The sequence below is a fragment of the Mustela erminea genome, chromosome X, assembly GCF_009829155.1.
Source record: "Mustela erminea isolate mMusErm1 chromosome X, mMusErm1.Pri, whole genome shotgun sequence".
In the NCBI taxonomy this organism is placed as follows: Eukaryota; Metazoa; Chordata; class Mammalia; order Carnivora; family Mustelidae; genus Mustela; species Mustela erminea.
This window is the reverse complement of record NC_045635.1, coordinates 73,892,722-73,913,118: the sequence shown is the minus strand read 5'-3', so window position 1 is coordinate 73,913,118 and position 20,397 is coordinate 73,892,722.

Below are 20,397 nucleotides of genomic sequence, written 5' to 3'. Positions count from 1 at the left end.
TTATTGATTTTGATGGGGGTTCTCTGCACCTTCTGGACTTTGATGCTTGTACCCTTTGCCATATTAGGGAAATTCTCTACAATATTTCTCTCCAATATACCTTCTACTCCCCTCTCTCTTTCTTCTTTTTCTGGAATTCCAATTATTCTAATGTTGTTTCATCTTATGGTGTCACTTATCTCTTGAATTTTCCCCTCATGGTCCAGGAGCTGTTTGTCCCTCTTTTGCTCAGCTTCTTTATTCTCTGTCATTTGGTCTTCTATATCACTAATTCTTTCTTCTGCCTCATTTATCCTAGCAGAAGAGTCTCCATTTTTGATTGCACCTCATTAATAGCTTTTTAATTTCAACTTGGTTAGATTTTAGTTCTTTTATTTCTTAAGAAAGGACTTTTATCTCTCCAGAGAGGGTTTCTCTAATATCTTCCATGACTTTTTTGAGCCCGGCTAGACCCTTGAGAATCGTTATTCTGAACTCTAGATCTGACATATTACCAATGTCTGTATTGATTAGGTCCCTATACTTGAGTACTGCCCCTTGTTCTTTTTTTTTGGTGAATTTTTTTGCCTTGTCATTTTGTCCAGATAACAGTATATGAAGGAGAAAGTTAAATACTAAAAGGGTGGCAAAGACCCCAGGAAAATACACTTTAACCAAATCAGAAGAGTCCTCAAATCATGGGGGGGGAGAAAGCTGATGAAAAGAGGTTCCGAAAAAAAAAAGAAAAAATTAAAAAAAGAAAAAGAATAAAGAAAAAATATAAAAACATTATATGTGTATGTGTATAATAAACATTATATGTATATATGTATATGTGTACATTAGATAAACTAGTTACAAAAACGTTAAAAAAGAAATGGGTAAAAGTTAAAAAAATTTAGAAGAAGAAGAAAAAACAATTAAAAAAACACAAATTACATCAACTGCAAGACTAATGAATCATGGGGATAAAGCCACGAGTTCATTGTTTTGCTTTCTCCTCCTCTGGAATTCCGTTGCTCTCCCTGGTATTGAACCTGCACTCCTTGGTAGGTGAACTTGGTTCTGGCTGGATTTCTTGTTGCTCTTATGGGGGAGGGGCCTGTTGTAGTGATCCTCAAGTGTCTTTGCCCAGGCAGAATTGCACCACTCTTACCAGGGGCCAGGCTGTGTAATCCACTCAGGTTCGCTTTTGGGAGTTTTCCCTGAATATATATTCCATTTTCGCTTCCCCGAAGTGTTCCCTGAATGCTTTCCATAGAGTTCCAGAGGACGGAAATGAAAATGGCGGCCTCTCAGTCTCTGGCCCAGAGGAGCCGAGAGTTCGGGGCCCCACTCCTCAATGCACACTCAGAGAATAGTGCCCAATAACTTCCCTCTCCCTGGCCTCTGGCTGTGCTCCTTGCTCACCTGGGCTGCAACCGGTTCAAGGTAATCCCAATCCGAGAGCTCACTCCTCATCTCTGCCTCTGTAGCTGGCTTCCCCATTCTAATACCTGCAAGCTCTGTGACACTCAGACACCCCCGATCATTCTGTGACCCTGTGGGACCTGAGATCATTCTGACCCCGCATGGGCTTCACCCCGGTTTAGCCTCTGGAGTGATGTCCCTCAGTCGAACAGACTTTTAAAAGTCCCGATTTTGTGCTCCATTGCTCTGCCGTTTGCCGGGAGCTGGCCCCTCCCCCTGCAATCTATCTTCCAGTTGCTTTGGATTCACTTCTTTGCCAGTCCTACCTTACAGGAAGTGGTTGATTTTCTGTTTCTAGAATTGCTGCTCTTCTTCTCTTCAACCTCCCGTTGGATTTGTAGGTGTTTGCAATGTTTAGATAAGCTATCTAGCTGATCTCCTGCCACCTGATGTAGCCTCAGCCTGCTACTTCTCCACCATCTTGACTCCTCCCCCCTACAATGTATTTTAATATTTTTAAATTTTGGCATAAATGGAATTATTTCCTGAATTTTATTTTCATCCCTTGTGTGTTTGGTGTCATATAAGAAATATTTTCAAATCTAATTCAGAAACATTTACTTTTGTATTTTCTTCTGAGTATGGTATAGCTTTAGCCTATTAATTAATGTCTATGAATCATTTGAGTTAATTTTCACGTATAGTGTAGAGAAGGAGGTCAATTTTGTTCTTCTTCATTGGGATATCCAGTTATACCAGTTCTAAATGTTGAAAATTTTATTCTGTAATGATTTAAAGATCTTGGCACCCTAGACAAAAATCAATTGGCCCTAACACGTGAGTGTCTACTTCTGGATTTTTAATTCTATTCCATTGATATGTAGGACTATTCTTATTACAATACACAGTTATTTTGATTACTTTGACTTTGTAGTAATTTTGAAATCATAAAATGCTAACGTAAATAAAACCAACTCCACCCATAAGAAGAAAAATCATCAATATTAGAGCTGAGATCAATGAGGTAGAAACCAGAGATACAGTAGAATGTATCAATGAAACTAGAAGCTGGTTTTTTGAAAGAATCAATAAGATCAATAAGCCACTGGCCACACTAATCCAAAAGAAAAGAGAGAAAGCCCAAATTCATAAAATTATGAATGAAAAGGGAGAGATCACAGCTAACACCAAGGAAGTAGAAACAATCATCAGAAGTTATTATCAACAGTTATATGCTAATAAGCTTGCAAACTTGATGAAATAAATGCATTCCTGGAAAACTATAAACTCCCAAACGTGAACCAGGAAGAAATCAACAACCTGAATAGACCTATATCCAGTAACGATATTGAAGCAGTGATCAAAAAACTCCCAAAAAACAAGAGCCCAGTACCTGACGGATTTCCTGGGGAATTCTTCCAAAATTTCAAAGAAGAAATAACACCTATTATCCTGAAGCTGCTTCAAAAAATTGAAGCAGAAGGAAAACTTCCAGACTCTTTCTATGAAGCCAGCATTACCCTGATCCCCAAACCAGGCAAAGACCCTGCCAAAAGGAGAATTTCAGACCAATATCACTGATGAATTTGGATGCTAAGATTCTCAACAAGATCCTAGCAAACAGGATCCAACAGCACTTTAAAAAATTATCCACCATGACCAGGTGGGATTCATCCCTTTGCTACAAGGAGGGTTCAACATTCGCAAATAAATCAATGTGATAGAACAAATTAATAAGAGAAGAGAGTGGGGGGAGGAGTCAAGATGGCAGAGAAGTAGCAGGCTGAGACTACTTCAGCTAGCCAGAGACAAGCTAGATAGCTTATCTAAAGATTGCAAACACCTGAAAATCCATCCGCAGATCGAAGAGAAGAAGAACAGCAATTCTGGAAACAGAAAAACAACCACTTTCTAAAAGGTAGGACTGGCGGAGAAGTGAATCCAAAGCGACAGGAAGATAGACCCCGGGGGGAGGGGCCGGCTCCCGGCAAGCGGCGGAGCAACAGCGCACAAAATCAGGACTTTTAAAACTCTGTTCCGCTGAGGGACATCACTCCAGAGGCTAACCGGGGCGAAGCCCACGCGGGGTCAGCGTGGCCTCAGATCCCGCAGGGTCACAGAAGGATCAGGGGTGTCTGAGTGTCGCAGAGCTTGTGGGTACTGGAATGGGAAAGCCGGCTACAGAGACAGAGCCGACAGTAAGCTCACAGCTCGGTGTTACCTTAAACATGTCGCAGGCTCGGTGAGCTCGGAGCGCGGCCGGAGGTCAGGCAGACGGGAGTAACTGGGCGCTGTTCTCTGAGGGCGCACTGAGGAGTGGGGCCCTGGGCTCTCGGCTCCTCCTGGCCGGAGACCAGGAGGCTGCCATTTGTATTCCCGTGCTCCGGAACTCTACGGAAAGCGCTCAGGGAACAAAAGCTCCTGAAAGCAAACCCAAGCAGATTACTCACCCCGGCCCCTGGTAAGGGCGGGGCAATTCCGCCTGGGGCAAAGAGACATGAGAATCACTACAACAGGCCCCTCCCCCAGAAGATCAACAAGAAATCCAGCCGAGACAAAGTTCACCTACTAAGGAGTGCAGTTTCAATACCAAGGAGAGCAGCAGAATTGCAGAGGAGGAGAAAGCAAAGCACGGAACTCATGGTTTTTTCCCTGTGATTTTTTTATTCTTCCAGTTAATTTAATTTTTTTCTTTTTTCTTTTTTTTTTTCTCACCTTCTGGTAAATTTTTTTTTAACTTTTATCTTTTCCTTTTTTAACGTTTTTTAACTAGTTTTTCCAATATATATATTTTTTCTTTTTTATATTTTTCTTATTTGTTTTCTTTTTTTTAATTATTTTCTTTTCTTTTTTCTTTTTTTTTTCTTTCTTCCTTTTTGAATACTTTTTATCCCCTTTCTCGCCCCTCACGATTTGGGATCTCTTCTAATTTGGTTAAAGCATATTTTCCTGGGGTTGTTGCCACCCTTTTAGTATTTTACTTGCTCCTTCATATACTCTTATCTGGACAAAATGACAAGACGGAAAAATTCAACACAAAAAAAAGAACAAGAGGCAGTACCGAAGGCTAGGGACCTAATCAATACAGACATTGGTAATATGTCAGATCTAGAGTTCAAAATGACAATTCTCAAGGTTCTAGCCGGGCTCGAAAAAGGCATGGAAGATATTAGAGAAACCCTCTCGAAAGATATAAAAGCCCTTTCTGGAGAAATAAAAGAACTAAAATCTAACCAAGTTGAAATCAAAAAAGCTATTAATGAGGTGCAATAAAAAATGGAGGCTCTCACTGCTAGGATAAATGAGGCAGAAGAAAGAATTAGTGATATAGAAGACCAAATGACAGAAAATAAAGAAGCTGAGCAAAAGAGGGACAAACAGCTACTGGACCATGAGGGGAGAATTCGAGAGATAAGTGACACCATAAGACGAAACAACATTAGAATAATTGGGATTCCAGAAGAAGAAGAAAGAGAGAGGGGAGCAGAAGGTATACTGGAGAGAATTATTGGGGAGAATTTCCCCAATATGGCAAAGGGAACGAGCATCAAAATTCAGGAGGTTCAGAGAACGCCCCTCAAAATCAGTAAGAATAGGCCCACACCCCATCAACTAATAGTAAAATTTACAAGTCTCAGTGACAAAGAGAAAATCCTGAAAGCAGCCCGGGAAAAGAAGTCTGTAACATACAATGGTAAAAATATTAGATTGGCAGCTGACTTATCCACAGAGACCTGGCAGGCCAGAAAGAGCTGGCATGATATTTTCAGAGCACTAAACGAGAAAAGCATGCAGCCAAGAATACTATATCCAGCTAGGCTATCATTGAAAAATAGAAGGAGAGATTAAAAGCTTCCAGGACAAACAAAAACGGAAAGAATTTGCAAACACCAAACCAGCTCTACAGGAAATATTGAAAGGGGTCCTCTAAGCAAAGAGAGAGCCTACAAGTTGTAGATCAGAAAGGAACAGAGACCATATACAGTAAAGGTCACCTTACAGGAAATACAATGGCACTAAATTCATATCTCTCAATAGTTACCCTGAATGTTAATGGGCTAAATGCCCCTGTCAAAAGACACAGCATATCAGAATGGATAATAAAACAAAACCCATCTATATGTTGCCTCCAAGAAACTCATTTTCAGCCCGAAGACACCTCCAGATTGAAAGTGAGGGGGTGGAAAAGAATTTACCATGCTAATGGACATCAGAAGAAAGCAGGAGTGGCAATCCTTATATCAGATCAATTAGATTTTAAGCCAAAGACTATAATAAGAAATGAGGAAGGACACTATATCATACTCAAAGGGTCTGTCCAACAAGAAGATTTAACAATTTTAAATATCTATGCCTCCAACGTGGGAGCAGCCAACTATATAAACCAATTAATAACAAAATCAAAGAAACACATAAAAAATAATACAATAGGGGCGCCTGGGTGGCTCAGTGGGTTAAGAAGCTGCCTTCAGCTCAGGTCATGATCTCAGGGTCCTGGGATCGAGTCCCGCATCAGCCTCTCTGCTCAGCAGGGAGCCTGCTTCTCTCTCTCTCTCTCTCTCTCTCTCTCTCTGCCTACCTCTCTGCCTACTTGTGATCTCTGTCTGTCAAATAAATAAATAAAATCTTTAAAAAAAAAAACAATAATACAATAATAGTAGGGGACTTTAACACGCCCCTCACTGAAATGCATAGATCATCCAAGCAAAAGATCAGCAAGGAAATAAAGGCCTTAAACGACACACTCGACCAGATGGACATCACAGATATATTCATAAAATTTCATCCCAAAGCAACAGAATACACTTTCTTCTCTAGTGCACATGGAACATTCTCCAGAATAGATCACATCCTCGGTCCTAAATCAGGACTCAACCGGTATCAAAAGATTGGGATCATTACCTGCATATTTTCAGACCACAATGCTCTAAAGCTAGAACTCAACCACAAAAGGAAGTTAGTAAAGAACCCAAATACATGGAGACTAGACAGCATCCTTCTAAAGAATGAATGGGTCAACCGGGAAATTAAAGAAGAATTGAAAAAAATCATGGAAACAAATGATAATGAAATACAACGGTTCGAAATCTGTGGGACACAACAAAGGCAGTCCTGAGAGGAAAATATATAGCGGTACAAGCCTTTCTCAAGAAACAAGAAAGGTCTCAGGTACACAACCTAACCCTACACCTAAAGGAGCTGGAGAAAGAACAAGAAAGAAACCCTAAGCCCAGCAGGAGAAGAGAAATCATAAAGATCAGAGCAGAAATCAATGAAATAGAAACCAAAAAAACAATAGAACAAATCAACGAAACTAGGAGCTGGTTCTTTGAAAGAATTAATAAAATTGATAAACCCCTGGCCCGACTTATCAAAAAGAAAAGAGAAAGGACCCAAATAAATAAAATCATGAATGAAAGAGGAGAGATCACAACTAACACCAAAGAAATACAAACTATTATAAGAACATACTATAAGCAACTCTACGCAAATAAATTTGACAATCTGGAAGAAATGGATGCATTCCTAGAAACATATAAACTACCACAACTGAACCAGAAGGAAATAGAAAGCCTGAACAGACCCATAACCAGTAAGGAGATTGAAACAGTCATTAAAAATCTCCAAACAAACAAAAGCCCAGGGCCAGACGGCTTCCCGGGGGAATTCTACCAAACATTTAAAGAAGAACTAATTCCTATTCTCCTGAAACTGTTCCAAAAAAATAGAAATGGAAGGAAAACTTCTAAACTCATTTTATGAGGCCAGCATCACCTTGATCCCCAAACCAGACAAGGATCCCATCAAAAAAGAGAGCTATAGACCAATATCCTTGATGAACATAGATGCGAAAATACTCAACAAAATATTAGCCAATTGGATTCAACAGTACATTAAAAGGATTATTCACCACGACCAAGTGGGAGTTATTCCAGGGCTGCAAGGTTGGTTCAACATCCGCAAATCAGTCAATGTGATACAACACATCAATAAAAGAAAGAACAAGAATCATATGATACTCTCAATAGATGCTGAAAAAGCATTTGACAAAGTACAGCATCCCTTCCTGATCAAAACTCTTCAAAGTGTAGGGATAGAGAGCACATACCTCAATATCATCAAAGCCATCTATGAAAAACCCACCGCAAATATCATTCTCAATGGAGAAAAAATGAAAGCTTTTCCGCTAAGGTCAGGAACACGGCAGGGATGTCCATTATCACCACTGCTATTCAACATAGTACTAGAGGTCCTAGCCTCAGCAATCAGACAACAAAAGGAAATTAAAGGCATCCAAATCGGCAAAGAAGAAGTCAAATTATCACTCTTTGCAGATGATATGATACTATATGTGGAAAACCCAAAAGACTCCACTCCAAAACTGCTAGAACTTGTACAGGAATTCAGTAAAGTGTCAGGATATAAAATCAATGCACAGAAATCAGTTGCATTTCTCTACACCAACAGCAAGACAGAAGAAAGAGAAATTAAGGAGTCCATCCCATTTACAATTGCACCCAAAACCTTAAGATACCTAGGAATAAACCTAACCAAAGAGGCACAGAATCTATACTCAGAAAACTATAAAGTACTCATGAAAGAAATTGAGGAAGACACAAAGAAATGGAAAAATGTTCCATGCTCCTGGATTGGAAGAATAAATATTGTGAAAATGTCTATGCAACCTAAAGCAATCTACACATTTAATGCAATTCCTATCAAAGAACCATCCATCTTTTTCAAGGAAATGGAGCAAATAATTCTAAAATTTATATGGAACCAGAAAAGACCTCGAGTAGCCAAAGGGATATTGAAAAAGAAAGCCAACGTTGGTGGCATCACAATTCCGGACTTCAAGCTCTATTACAAAGCTGTCATCATCAAGACAGCATGGTACTGGCACAAAAACAGACACATAGATCAATGGAACAGAATAGAGAACCCAGAAATAGACTCTCAACTCTACAGTCAACTAATCTTCGACAAAGCAGGAAAGAATGTCCAATGGAAAAAAGACAGCCTCTTCAATAAATGGTGCTGGGAAAATTGGACAGCCACATGCAGAAAAATGAAATTGGACCATTTCCTTACACCACACACAAAATAGACTCAAAATGCATGAAGGACCTCAATGTGCGAAAGGAATCCATCAAAATCCTTGAGGAGAACACAGGCAGCAACCTCTTCGACCTCCAGTTTCAAAGCATTGTGATCTGAGAATATGCAGGGAATCATCTCAGTCTTTTGGTATTGGTTGAGTCCTGATTTGTGACCCAGTATGTGGTCTAGCAGAGAGAGTCAATTATCATATGGTTTCACTTATTTGTGGAGCATAACAAATATCATGGAGGACAAGGGGTGTTAGAGAGGATAAGGTAGTTGGGGCAAATTGGAAGGGGAAGTGAATCATGAGAGACTATGGATTCTGAAAAAACAATCTGAGGGGTTTGAAGTGGTGGGGGAGAGGGAGGTTGGGGTACCAGGTGGTGGGTATTATAGAGGGCACGGATTACATGGAGCACTGGGTGTGGTGAAAAATAATGAATACTGTTATGCTGAAAGTAAATAAATGTAATTTATAAAATATAATATTAACTTATTTTTGTTTTTTTATCTCAAAATTGCATTCCTTGTGTTTCAATATGAATTTTATTTTCAGATTGTTAATATTTGAAAATAATAGACTGTAATACTTTATATGGATTTCACAAAATCTGTAGGTTAATTTGAAAAATACTGCCATATCAGCAATATTAAATCTTTCAGTACGTGAACATGGGATGTATATTTACTTATTTTATTTAGGTCTTCTTTAATTTATGTCAACAATGTTTTGCAAATTTTAAGCTTTATATTTACACTTCTCTTATAAAATATGTTACTAAGTGTTTATTTTATAATGTTATTTTAAATTAGAGGTTTTCTTAATTGTGTTTGTGTATTGTTTATTGATAGTGTATAGAAACACAATTGTTACTGTATATTGATATTGTATCCTTCAAATTTGCTAAACTCATAATATCTCTTTTTTTAATTTAAATTCAATTAATCGCCTAGGAGGAAGAGCAAGATGGCAGAGAAATGGGAGACCCTGTTTCAACTGGTCCCCTAAAGTGAGCTAAATATCTACCAGAACACTCTGAACACCCATGTAATCAGGCTGAGATATAAGATTATACACTTCTGGATCTCTATGGTGGCAGACGACATCAGTGGAGAGGTAAAGTGAGTGGAAATGCTCAAACTGATATTGGAGGATAAACAGAAGGGGGAGGGAGCCACCACAAGTGACCCATTGTAAAGTAATACCATAATATAAAAGTACCCTGTGAATGGGAACAAGCATTAACCTGGAGTCTGGTTAAAAGCACTCAAAAAGAGCAAAATATTTTAAGGGATGACTGGTGGAATTGAACGGGCACAGGAATGGCTCTAAGCCCATGTTCCCAGGACAGTCACTGCAAGCGACCACTCATGCCAGAGAGAGTCCAGCGGGGCCTGCAGTCCGTGGTCCCTGAGCCCATGGCTTTCCACTGCATGCACTACCACTCAGCTGGGCACACTCCTGCCCAGGCCTGAGAGAGCCTAGTGTGGGAGTCAGCCAGTGTTCTCTAGGACCTCAGCCTTCTGCAACCAGCCCAGGGTTCTGAGCGCTCCCAGCCCACACCTGAAAGAACTCGGTATGATCTCCAGTCAGGATCCCTTGGCCAGCACCTGGGGCAGGCCTGGACTCCAGATAACAGTCCTGGCAAAGAGAGCCACCAGAAGCGGGCTCCCTTGACCAATATCACTTGCAGTTTTAGTGACACAAGGGTACAGAGAAAAGCAGGGTCCAAGGGTGACCACTAGGACAGTGGCTGGAGGTGCACACGGCCTGTGGGGGGTTGTGCTGTTCAGCAGAGTTTGCAGAGGGGGAGTCTGTGTGTTTCAGACCACCCAGAGGGGAACAGTCTAAGGCTTCTCTCGAGGCAAAAGTCTAGGTGCAGACAGATTCTTTCTTTGCTCTGACCATCAGAAAAGCCACAAAAAGACACCAAAGAACAAAATCCTCCAAAGAACAAAAGCCTGAAAACCCGGTTTCCACAGAGCCCAGCCCCTTGAAAACCTTCAGGAAAACTCAATCCAAGCAAGATTAACTGGAGAAAAATGCAGCAGGCCCCTCCCCCCAGAAGACAAGCCAAAAGAACAATAGGACAACCACCACAGGGTCCCCATAAAGCTGTAAAACCCCAACATCAGGGGAAAGCAATATATTAAGTTCTTGGGATTACCCTAAAACCTGTATATTTCATAGATACAACCTTTTGTCTTTATTCATTCTAATGATTATTGTTCTTTTAATTTTTTTAACCTACTAACCATTACAACTAGAGGTTTGATACAACACATCCATAATAACCTTTTAACTTGAACTTCCTTCATACCTATATATATGTTTCTTTTTCTTTTTTTTTTAATTTAACATACATATATATATAAGCTTCAAGGTAATTCTCTTCCCCTATTCAATACTATCCCATATATAAACTAGTTCTAATTTCCCTGTATCTCTGTAAAGTTGTGTCCTTTAACAAAAATATCAAGATATGCCCAGAAAAAATGAAATAAATTTCCTCACCCACATAGAGGATTTATGACCACTTTTCCAACTTATTCTTCTGTCAGTGTCTCTGTGCATTTGTTTTGTTCTGTTATTATATAACTCTTATTCTTGGGGATCATTTTGCCTGGGTTCTTCTTCTTTTTTTTCTTGCCATTTACTTTTGCCGGTCTTTTCATTTGTTCATTTTTGTTTATATACCTTATAAATCTTACTTTGGGGAATGATTTTGGCTAAGTTTTCTCTTTTTTTTTCATGTTCTCTCTCTTTTTCTTTTTTCTTTCTTTTTCGTGGTGACTTTTGATTGATCTGAAACATTCCAGGGTGCATCTTTCCTGGATTATGGTTGACATATTCAGCTATACATCCCCTCAACCACCTTTCACCAAAATAACTAGGAGGAGGAGTACCCAACAGGAAAAATTCAGAGACTGTGCCCTCTCAATCAGAAATTTTGGATATGGACATAAACAGTATGTCAACAAGGGAATTCGGGGTAACAATTTTCCAGGTAATGGCTAGCTTGGTGAAAACCACTAGGGACAACATAGAATCTCTAAGGGCAGGAGAGAGCCCATATGGCAGTAGTTAAAAATGCTATCAATGAGATCCAATCTGATCTAAATACTCTAACAGCTAAAGTAATTGAAGCAGAAGATAAAATTAGTGATCTGAAGACAAACTTACAGAGAGTAATGATCAGGAGGAGGCCTGGAACAAACATCTTAGAAGCCATAAAAACAGAATTAGGGAATTAGGGAAATAAATGATGTCATAAAACATTCCAACATCAGAATTACTGGGATACCTTAATAAGTGAAGAAAGAGAGAAGATTAGAAGATATAGTTGAACAAATTCTGGATATAAATTTCCCCAATCTAAGGAATAGAGCAAGTCTTTGAGTCCTAGAGGCAGAATGTATACCCCTCTAAGATCAAAAAATATAGAAAGACCTCCAGACAATTATGATATTCACAAATCATAATTTTAGACAAGAGTTCTTAAGGGAAGCCAGGGGGAAGAAATTCCTTATATACAGAGAAAGGTCCATCAGAATAATGTCAGAATTGTCCACAGAAACCCAGCAAGCCAGAAAGGGCTGGCAAGACATACTCAGGGCACTTCTACACAGAAGAACATGCAGCCAAGTATATTTTATCCAGCAAGGCTGACATTCAAAATGGATGGAGAAATAAAGAGCTTCCAAGATCAGCAGAGTTTAAAAGAGTATGTGACCACCAAGCTGGCACTACAAGAAATATTAAAGGAGGTTCCATAAAAGAAGAAAGAACCCACAAGTGACGTAGAACAGATATTTACAGAGACAATCAATAGAAACAAGGACTTCAGAGGAAACATGATGTCAATAAAAATGTATCTTTCAATAATCACTCTCAAGATGAATGGCCTAAACACTCCCATAAAATAGCCCATGGTTGCAGACTGGACAAAATGAAGGGTCCATCTGTATACTGTCTACAAAGACACGTTTGGAACATAAAGATACACCCAGACTGAAAGTGAAAGGATGGAGAAGCATCTTTCATGCCATAAGACCTCAAAAGAAAGCTGGCGTAGCAATTCTCATATCAGAAAAATTAGATTTTAAGCTAAAGACTGTAGTCAGAGATACAGAAGGATACTACATCATTCTTAAAGTGTCTGTCCACCAAGAAGATCTAACATTTGTAAATATTTATGCCCTCCAAAATGAGACCAGGCAACTACGTAAGCCAACTGTTAATCAAAATAAAGAGTCATATTGATATAAATACATTAATTGTAGGGGATCTTAACATGCCACTTTCAGTAATAGATCATCCAAGGAGAAAATCAATTAAAAAAAAAGAAAAGAGTTTTGAAAGACACATTGGACCAGATGGACCTCATCAATATATACAGAACATTCCACCCTAAAACAACAGAATACTCATTCTTCTTGAGCCAACATGGAACTTTCTCCAGAATAGATGACACATTGGGTCAACTGATACCAAAAGATTGAGTTTTTCCCCTGCATATTCTCAGACTACAATGCATTGAAACTGGAACTCAACCACAAGAAAAAGTTTGGAAGGAATACAAACATGTGGAAGCTAAAGACCATCCTGCTCAAGAATGTTCAGAAAAACCAAGAAATCGAAGAACTTAAACAATTTGTGGAAACTAATGAGAATGAAGAAACATCAGTCTAAAACCTATGGGATACAGCAAAGGCAGTTCTAAGGGGGAAATATACAGCCCTCCAAGCCTCACTCAAAAAAAAAAATTAAAGAGAGAGAGAGAAAGAGAGAGAAATCATGAATACACCAACTCTATACCTTGAAGAACTGGAAAATCAACAACAAATTAAGCCAACCCCATACACAAGAAGGGAAATAATGAGGATTAGAGCAGAGATCAATGAGTTAGAAACTAGAGATACATTAGAACACATCAACAAAACTAGAAGCTGGTTCTTTGAAAGAATCAATAAGATTGATAAGCCACTGGCCAAACTAATCTAAAAGAAAAGAGAGAGGACCCAAAATAATAACATTATGAATGAAAGGGAAAAGATCACAACTAACAACAAGGAAATAGAAACAATCATCAGAAATTATTATCATCAGTTACATGTCAATAAGTAAAGCAACCCAGACGAAATGGATAAATTTCTGGAAACCTATAAACATCCAAGAGTGAAACAGGAAAAAAATTGATAACATGAATAGACCAATATTTAGTAAGGAGATTGAGGTAGTGATCAAAAAACTCCCATTAAACAGGAGCCCAAGACCTGATGGATTCCCTGGGAATTCTACCAAACATTCAAAGAAGAAATAATACCTATTCCTCTGAAGCTGTTTCAAAAAGGAGAGACAGTGCGCCTAGGTGGCTCAGTGGGTTAAATCCCCTGCCTTCAGCTCAAGTCATGATCCCAGGGTGTTGGGATTGAGCCCTGCATTGAGCTCTCAGCTCAGCAGGGATCCTGCTTCCTCCTCTCTCTCTGCCTGCCTCTCTGCCTATTTGTGATCTCCGTCTGTCAAATAAATAAATAAAATCTTACAAAAAAAATAAAAACAGAAGGAAAATTTCTATACTCTTTCTATGAAACCAGTATTACCATGACCTCCACACCAGGCAAAGACCTCACCAAAAAGGAGAATTTCAGATGAATATCCCTGATAATTATGGATGCTAAGATTCTCAACAAGGTCCAGCTAATAGGATCCAACAGTACATTAAACAGATTATTCACCATGATCAGGAGGAATTTATCCATGGGATGCAAGGGTGGTTCAACACTCACAATTCAATTAATGTGATAGAACAAATAAGTAAAAGAAGAGAGAAGAACCACATTGTCCTCCCCATTGATGCAGAAAAAGTATGTGACAAAATACATCTTCTGTTCCTGATTAAACTCCTCAAAGTACAGGGGTAGAGGGAACATTCCTCAAATTCATAAAATCCATCTAGGACAAACCCACAGTGAATATCATTCTTAATGGGGAAAAGCTGACATCCTTCCCTTTGAGATCAGGAACATGACAAAGGTGTCCACTCTCACCACTGTTGTTCAACATAGCACTAGAAGTCCTAGCAAAACAATAAGACAACAAAAAGCAATAAAAGATATTCAATTTGACAAATAAGAAGTCAAACTCTTCATAGATGACATGATACTTTATACAGAAAACCCCAAAGACTTCACCCTCAAACTACTGGAACTCATACAGCAATTCAGTAATGTGACTGGATACAAACTCAATGTACAGAAATCAGTTGCTTTATTATACACTATCAATGAAAATATAGAAAGGGAAGTTATAGAATCGATTCCATTTACTATAGCACCAAGAACCATAACATACCTGGGAATATATCTAACCAAAGTGGTAAAGGATCTTTACTTGAGGAAATACAGGACACTTCTAAAAGTAATTGAAGACACAAAAAGACTTAAAAGCATTCCTTGCTCATGGATTAGAAGAATAAACACTATTTAAATGTCTATACTGCCTAGATCAGTCTATACTTTCAATGCCATCCCAATCAAAATTCCACCGGTGTTTTTCAAAGTGCTGGAACAAACAATCCTAAAATTAGTATGGAACCAGAGGAGACCCCAAATTGTTAAGGAAATGTTGAAAAAGAAAAACAAAACAAAACAGGGGGATCACGTTGCCTGATTTCCAGCTTTAGTACAAAGCTGTGATCACCAAGACAGCATGGTACTGGCACAAACACAGACACATAGACCAGTGGAAAGGAGTAGAAAGCCCAGATATGGACCCACAACTCTATGGTCAAGTAATCTTTGAGAAAGCAGGACAAAAAATCCAATGGAATAAAGACAGTCTCTTCAATAAATGATACTGGGAAAATTGGACAGCTGTCTATAGAAGAATGGAACTTGACCATTCTGTTATACCATACACAAAGATAAACTCAAAATGGATAAAAGACCTCAACATGAGGCAGGAATCTATCAAAATTCCAGAGGAAAATGCAGGCAGTAACCTCTTCGACGTCGGCCACAGCAATTTCTTTCAAGTTATGTCCCCAAAAGCAAAGGAAACAAAGGAAAAATTAAACTTTTGGGATTTCAAGATCAAGAGCTTCTGCACATCAAAGGAAACAGTCAACAAAACAAAGAGGCAACCCATGGAATGGGAGAATACTCGCAAATGACAGTACAGACAAAGGGCTGATATCCAAGATCTATAAACAACTCCTCAATCCCAGCACACACAAAACAGGTAATTACATCAAAAAGTGGGCTGAAGACATTAACAGACACTTCTCCAAAGAAGACATACAAATGGCTAATAGACACATGGAAAATTGTTTATCATCATTGGCCATCATGGAGCTTCAAATCAAAACCACATTGAGATACTACCTTACACCAGTGAGAATGGCCAAAATTAACAAGATGGGAAAAACGACTACTGGAGAGGATGTGGAGAAAAAGGAACCCTCTTGCACTGTTGGTAGGAATGCAAGTTGGTGCAGCCATTTTGGAAAACAGTGTGGAGATTCCTCTTTTATAAAAAGATTCCTTTTTATAAAAATAAAAAAATTATTTTAATAAAATTTAAAAAAATCATTAATTTTTAAATAAAATTTAAAAAATTTATTAATTTTTAAATAAAACTATTATTTTATTAATAAAATAACAAAACATTTTATTAATAAAATAATAAAATATTTTATTATTATTTTATTATAATAAAATAATAAATTATTTTATATAAATTAAAAATTAATTAAATTTTAAATTTAATTCTTCAAATTAAAATTGAGCTACCCTCTGACCCTGCAATTGTACTATTGGGTATTTACCCCAAAGATACAGATGTAGTGAAAAGAAGGGCCATCTGTTACCCCAATGTTCATAGCAGCAATGGCCACAGTCACCGAACTGTGAAAAGAGCCAAGATGCCCTTCAACAGATGAATGGATAAAGACAATATGGTCTATATATACAATAGAATATTATGCCTCCTTCGGAAATGATGAATACCCAACTTTTATATCAACATGGATGGGACTGGAAGAGATTATGCTGAATGAAATAAGTCAAGCAGAAAGAGTCAATTATCATATGGTTTCAATATTTGTGGAGTATAAGGTATAATATGGAGGACATTAGGAGAACAAAAGAAAAAGTTAGTTGGGGAAATTGGAGGGGGAGATGAGCCATGAGAGACTGTGGACTCTGGGAAAGAAACTGAAGGTTTTGGAGCAGGGAGGATGGAGGGGGTTAGGTGAGCCTGGTGGTGGGTATTAAGGAGGGCATGTATTTCATGGAGCACTGGGTGTGGTGCATAAATAATGAATTTTCAAACACTGAAGAAATAAATAAAATTAATTAAAAAATAAAAATAAATTCAATTAGTCAACATATACTACATCATTCGTTCAGATGTAAAGTTCAGTAGTTCATCAGTTGCATATAACACCCAATGCTCATCACATCATGTGACCCCTTTAATGCCTATCACCCAGTTACCACATCCCCCCAACCACCTCCTCTCCAGCAACCCTCAGTTTCTTTCCTATGATTAAGAATCTCTCATGGTTTGTCTCCCTCTCTGACTTCTTCCCATTCTGCTTTTCCTCCCTTTCCCTATGTTCCTCTGTGCTGTTTCTTACATTGCTCATTCCTCTGATTAACTTATTTCTCTCAGCATAATACTAGCCAGTCTTATCCACATCAATGTAAATGGTAAGATTTCATTCCTTCTGAGGGCTGAGTAATATTGCATTGTATATATGAACCACCTCTTTATCCATCCATCAATGGACATCTAGACTCTTTCCATAATTTGGCTATTGTGGACACTGCTGATATTAACATTAGGGTGTATGAGTTATGCACTCTAACATTGAGTCATGACATTTGTATCTTTGAGGTAAATACCTAGTAATATAATTGCTGGGTCATGGGATAGCCCTATTTTTAACATTTTGAGAAACCTCCATACTATTTTCCATAGTGGCTGTACTAACTTGCATCCCCACCAAGAGTTTAAGAGGGTTCCTTATTCTCCACATCCTCATCAACATTTATTGTTTCTTGTCTTGTTAATTTTAGCCATGCTGACAAGCATGAAGTGGTATCTCATTGTGGATGTAATTTATATTTCCGTGATGCAAAGGGATGTTCAACATTTTTTTCATGGGTCTGTTAGGCATTTGTACATGTTCTTTGGAGAGATGTCTGTTCATGACTTCTGCTCATTTCCTGACTGGATTATTTGTTTTTGAGGTGTTGAGTTTGATAAGTTCTTTATAGATAATGGATAATAAACCTTTACTGATATGTCATTTGCAAATATATTCTCCCATTACATACGTTAACTTTTAGTTTTTTTATTATTTCCTTTGTTGTGCAGAAGATTTTATCTTGATGAAGTCCCAATAGTTCATTTTTGCTTTTGTTTCTCTTGCCTTTGTAGACATGTCTACAAGAATGTTATGGCTGAAGTCAAAGAGGTTGCTGACTCTGTTCTCTTCTTGATTTTGATGGATACCTGTCTCACATTTAGGTCTTTCATCCATTTTCAGTTTATCATTGTGTATGGTGTAAGAAAATGGCCCTGTTTCATTCTTCAGCTTGTGGCTGTCCAATTCTCCTAGCACAATTTATATAAGAGACTGTTCTTTTTTCATTAGATATTATTTCCCAGTTTGTCAAAGGTTAGTTGACTATAGAGTTGAGGGTTTATTTCTGGGTTCTATGTTCTGTTCTATTGATCTATACATCTGGTTTTGTGCCAAAACCATACATATTGATGAGTCCATCTTTGTAATATAGTTTGAAGTCCGGCATTGTGAGGTCATCAGCTTTGGTTTTGTTTTTTTCAACATTCCCCTGGCTATTCAGGATAGTTTCTGGTTCCATACCAATTTTAGAGTGGTTTGTTATAGGTTTATGAAAAATGTTGGCGGTCTTTCAATAAGGATTACACTAAACGTGTAGATTGCTCTTGTTATCATAGACATTTTAACAATATCTATTCTTCCAATCCATGAGCATAGAATGTTTTTCTATTTCTTTGGGTCTTCCTCAATTTCTTTCATAAGTGTTGTGTATTTTTTAGAGTGCAGATACTTTTTTACCTCCTTGGTTAGGTTTACGTCTAGGTTTCTTATGGGTTTTGGTGCAATTGTAAATGGGATCAATTCCTTCATTTCCCTTTCTTCTGTCTCATTATTAGTGTATAGAAGTGCAACTGATTTCTGTGCATTGATATTATATCCTTCCATGTTGCTGAATTCCACTATGAGTACTAGCAATTTGGGTGTGGAGTCCTTTGGGTTTCTCATGTAAATATCATGTCATCTGTGAAGAGTGAGAGTTTGACTTCTAAGCCAATTTGTATGTTTTTTGTTTTGTTTTGTTTTGTTTTTTAAATTTTCTTGTTGTTGTCTGCTGAGGCTAGGACTTCTAGTATTATGTTGAACAACAGTGATGAGAGTTGACATCTCTGTCATGTTCCTGACCTTAGGGGAAAAGCTCTCAGTTTTCCCCACTGAGAGTGACATTTATTGTGAGGTGTTCATATATGGCTTTTATGACATTGACATACGTTCCCTCTATCCCTACACTTGGAGAGTTTTAATCAAGAAAGGATGTTGTATTTTGTCCAATGGCTTTTTATCTACATCTATTGAAAGGGTCCTATGGGTACTTTATTTTATTAATATGATGTGTATCATTGACTGATTTGGTGATGTTGAACCAGACTTTCAGCCCAGGGATAAATCCCACTTGGTCGTGGCGAATAATCTGTTTACTGTAATGTTGAATCCTATTGGCTTGAATCTTGGTGAGAATTTTGGCATCTATGTTCACAGAGTTATTGGACTATAATTCTTCTTTTTGGTGGGGTCATTCTCTGTACTGGGGATTAAGGTAATTCTGGTCTCATAGAATGGGTTGGAAGTTTTCCTTCCATTTCTATTTTTTTTTAAACAGCTTTAGAAGAATAGGTATTAATTCCTCTTTAAATACTTGGTCAAATTCCCCTAAGAAGTCATCCTGTCCTGGAATCTTGTTTGTTAGGAGATTATTTTTTTTTTAATTACTTCTTCAATTTCCTTGCTTCTTATGGATCTGTTCAGGTTTTCTATTTCCTTCTGGTTCAGGTTTGGCAGTTTATATGTTTATAGGAATGTATCCATTTTTTCCAGATGGTCTAATTTGTTGGCATACAATTTTTCATAATATGTTCTTGTAATTGTTTGTATTTCCTTGTTGTTCCAGTTGTGATCTCTCCCCTTCCATTCATAATTTTAATGATTTCATTCCTTTATCTTTTCTTTGTCATAAGTCTAGCTAAGGGTTTATAGATCTTATTAATTTTTTCAAAGAACAAGCTTCTAATTTCATTGATCTGTTCTACTGTTCTTTTTGTTTCTATTTCATTGATTTCTTCTCTGATCATCATTATTTCTCATCTCCTGCTTGGTTTAGGATTTATTTTCTCTTTTCTCTTCATCTTCTTTAGGTGTATGTTTAGGTTGTGTATTTGAGACTTTTCTAATTTTTTGAGAAAGTTTGTATTGCTGTGTACTTCCCTTTTGGCCCAGCGTTTGCTGCATCCCAACAATTTTCAACAGTTTTGTTTTCATTTTACTTTGTTCCCATAAATTTCAAAACAAATACTTTTGTTTCCTGGTTGACCCATTAATTCTTTAGTAGGATGCCCTTTAACTTCCAAGTATTTGTATTCCTTCCAAATTTCCTCTTGTGATTGAGTTCAAGTTTCAAGCATTGTGTTCTCAAAATATGCAGAAAATAATCCCAGTCTTTTGGTTCCAGTTAAAACCTAATCTGTGACCCAGTATGTGACCTATTCTGGAGAATGTTCCATGCACACTTAAGAAGAATGTCTACTGTTTTAGGATG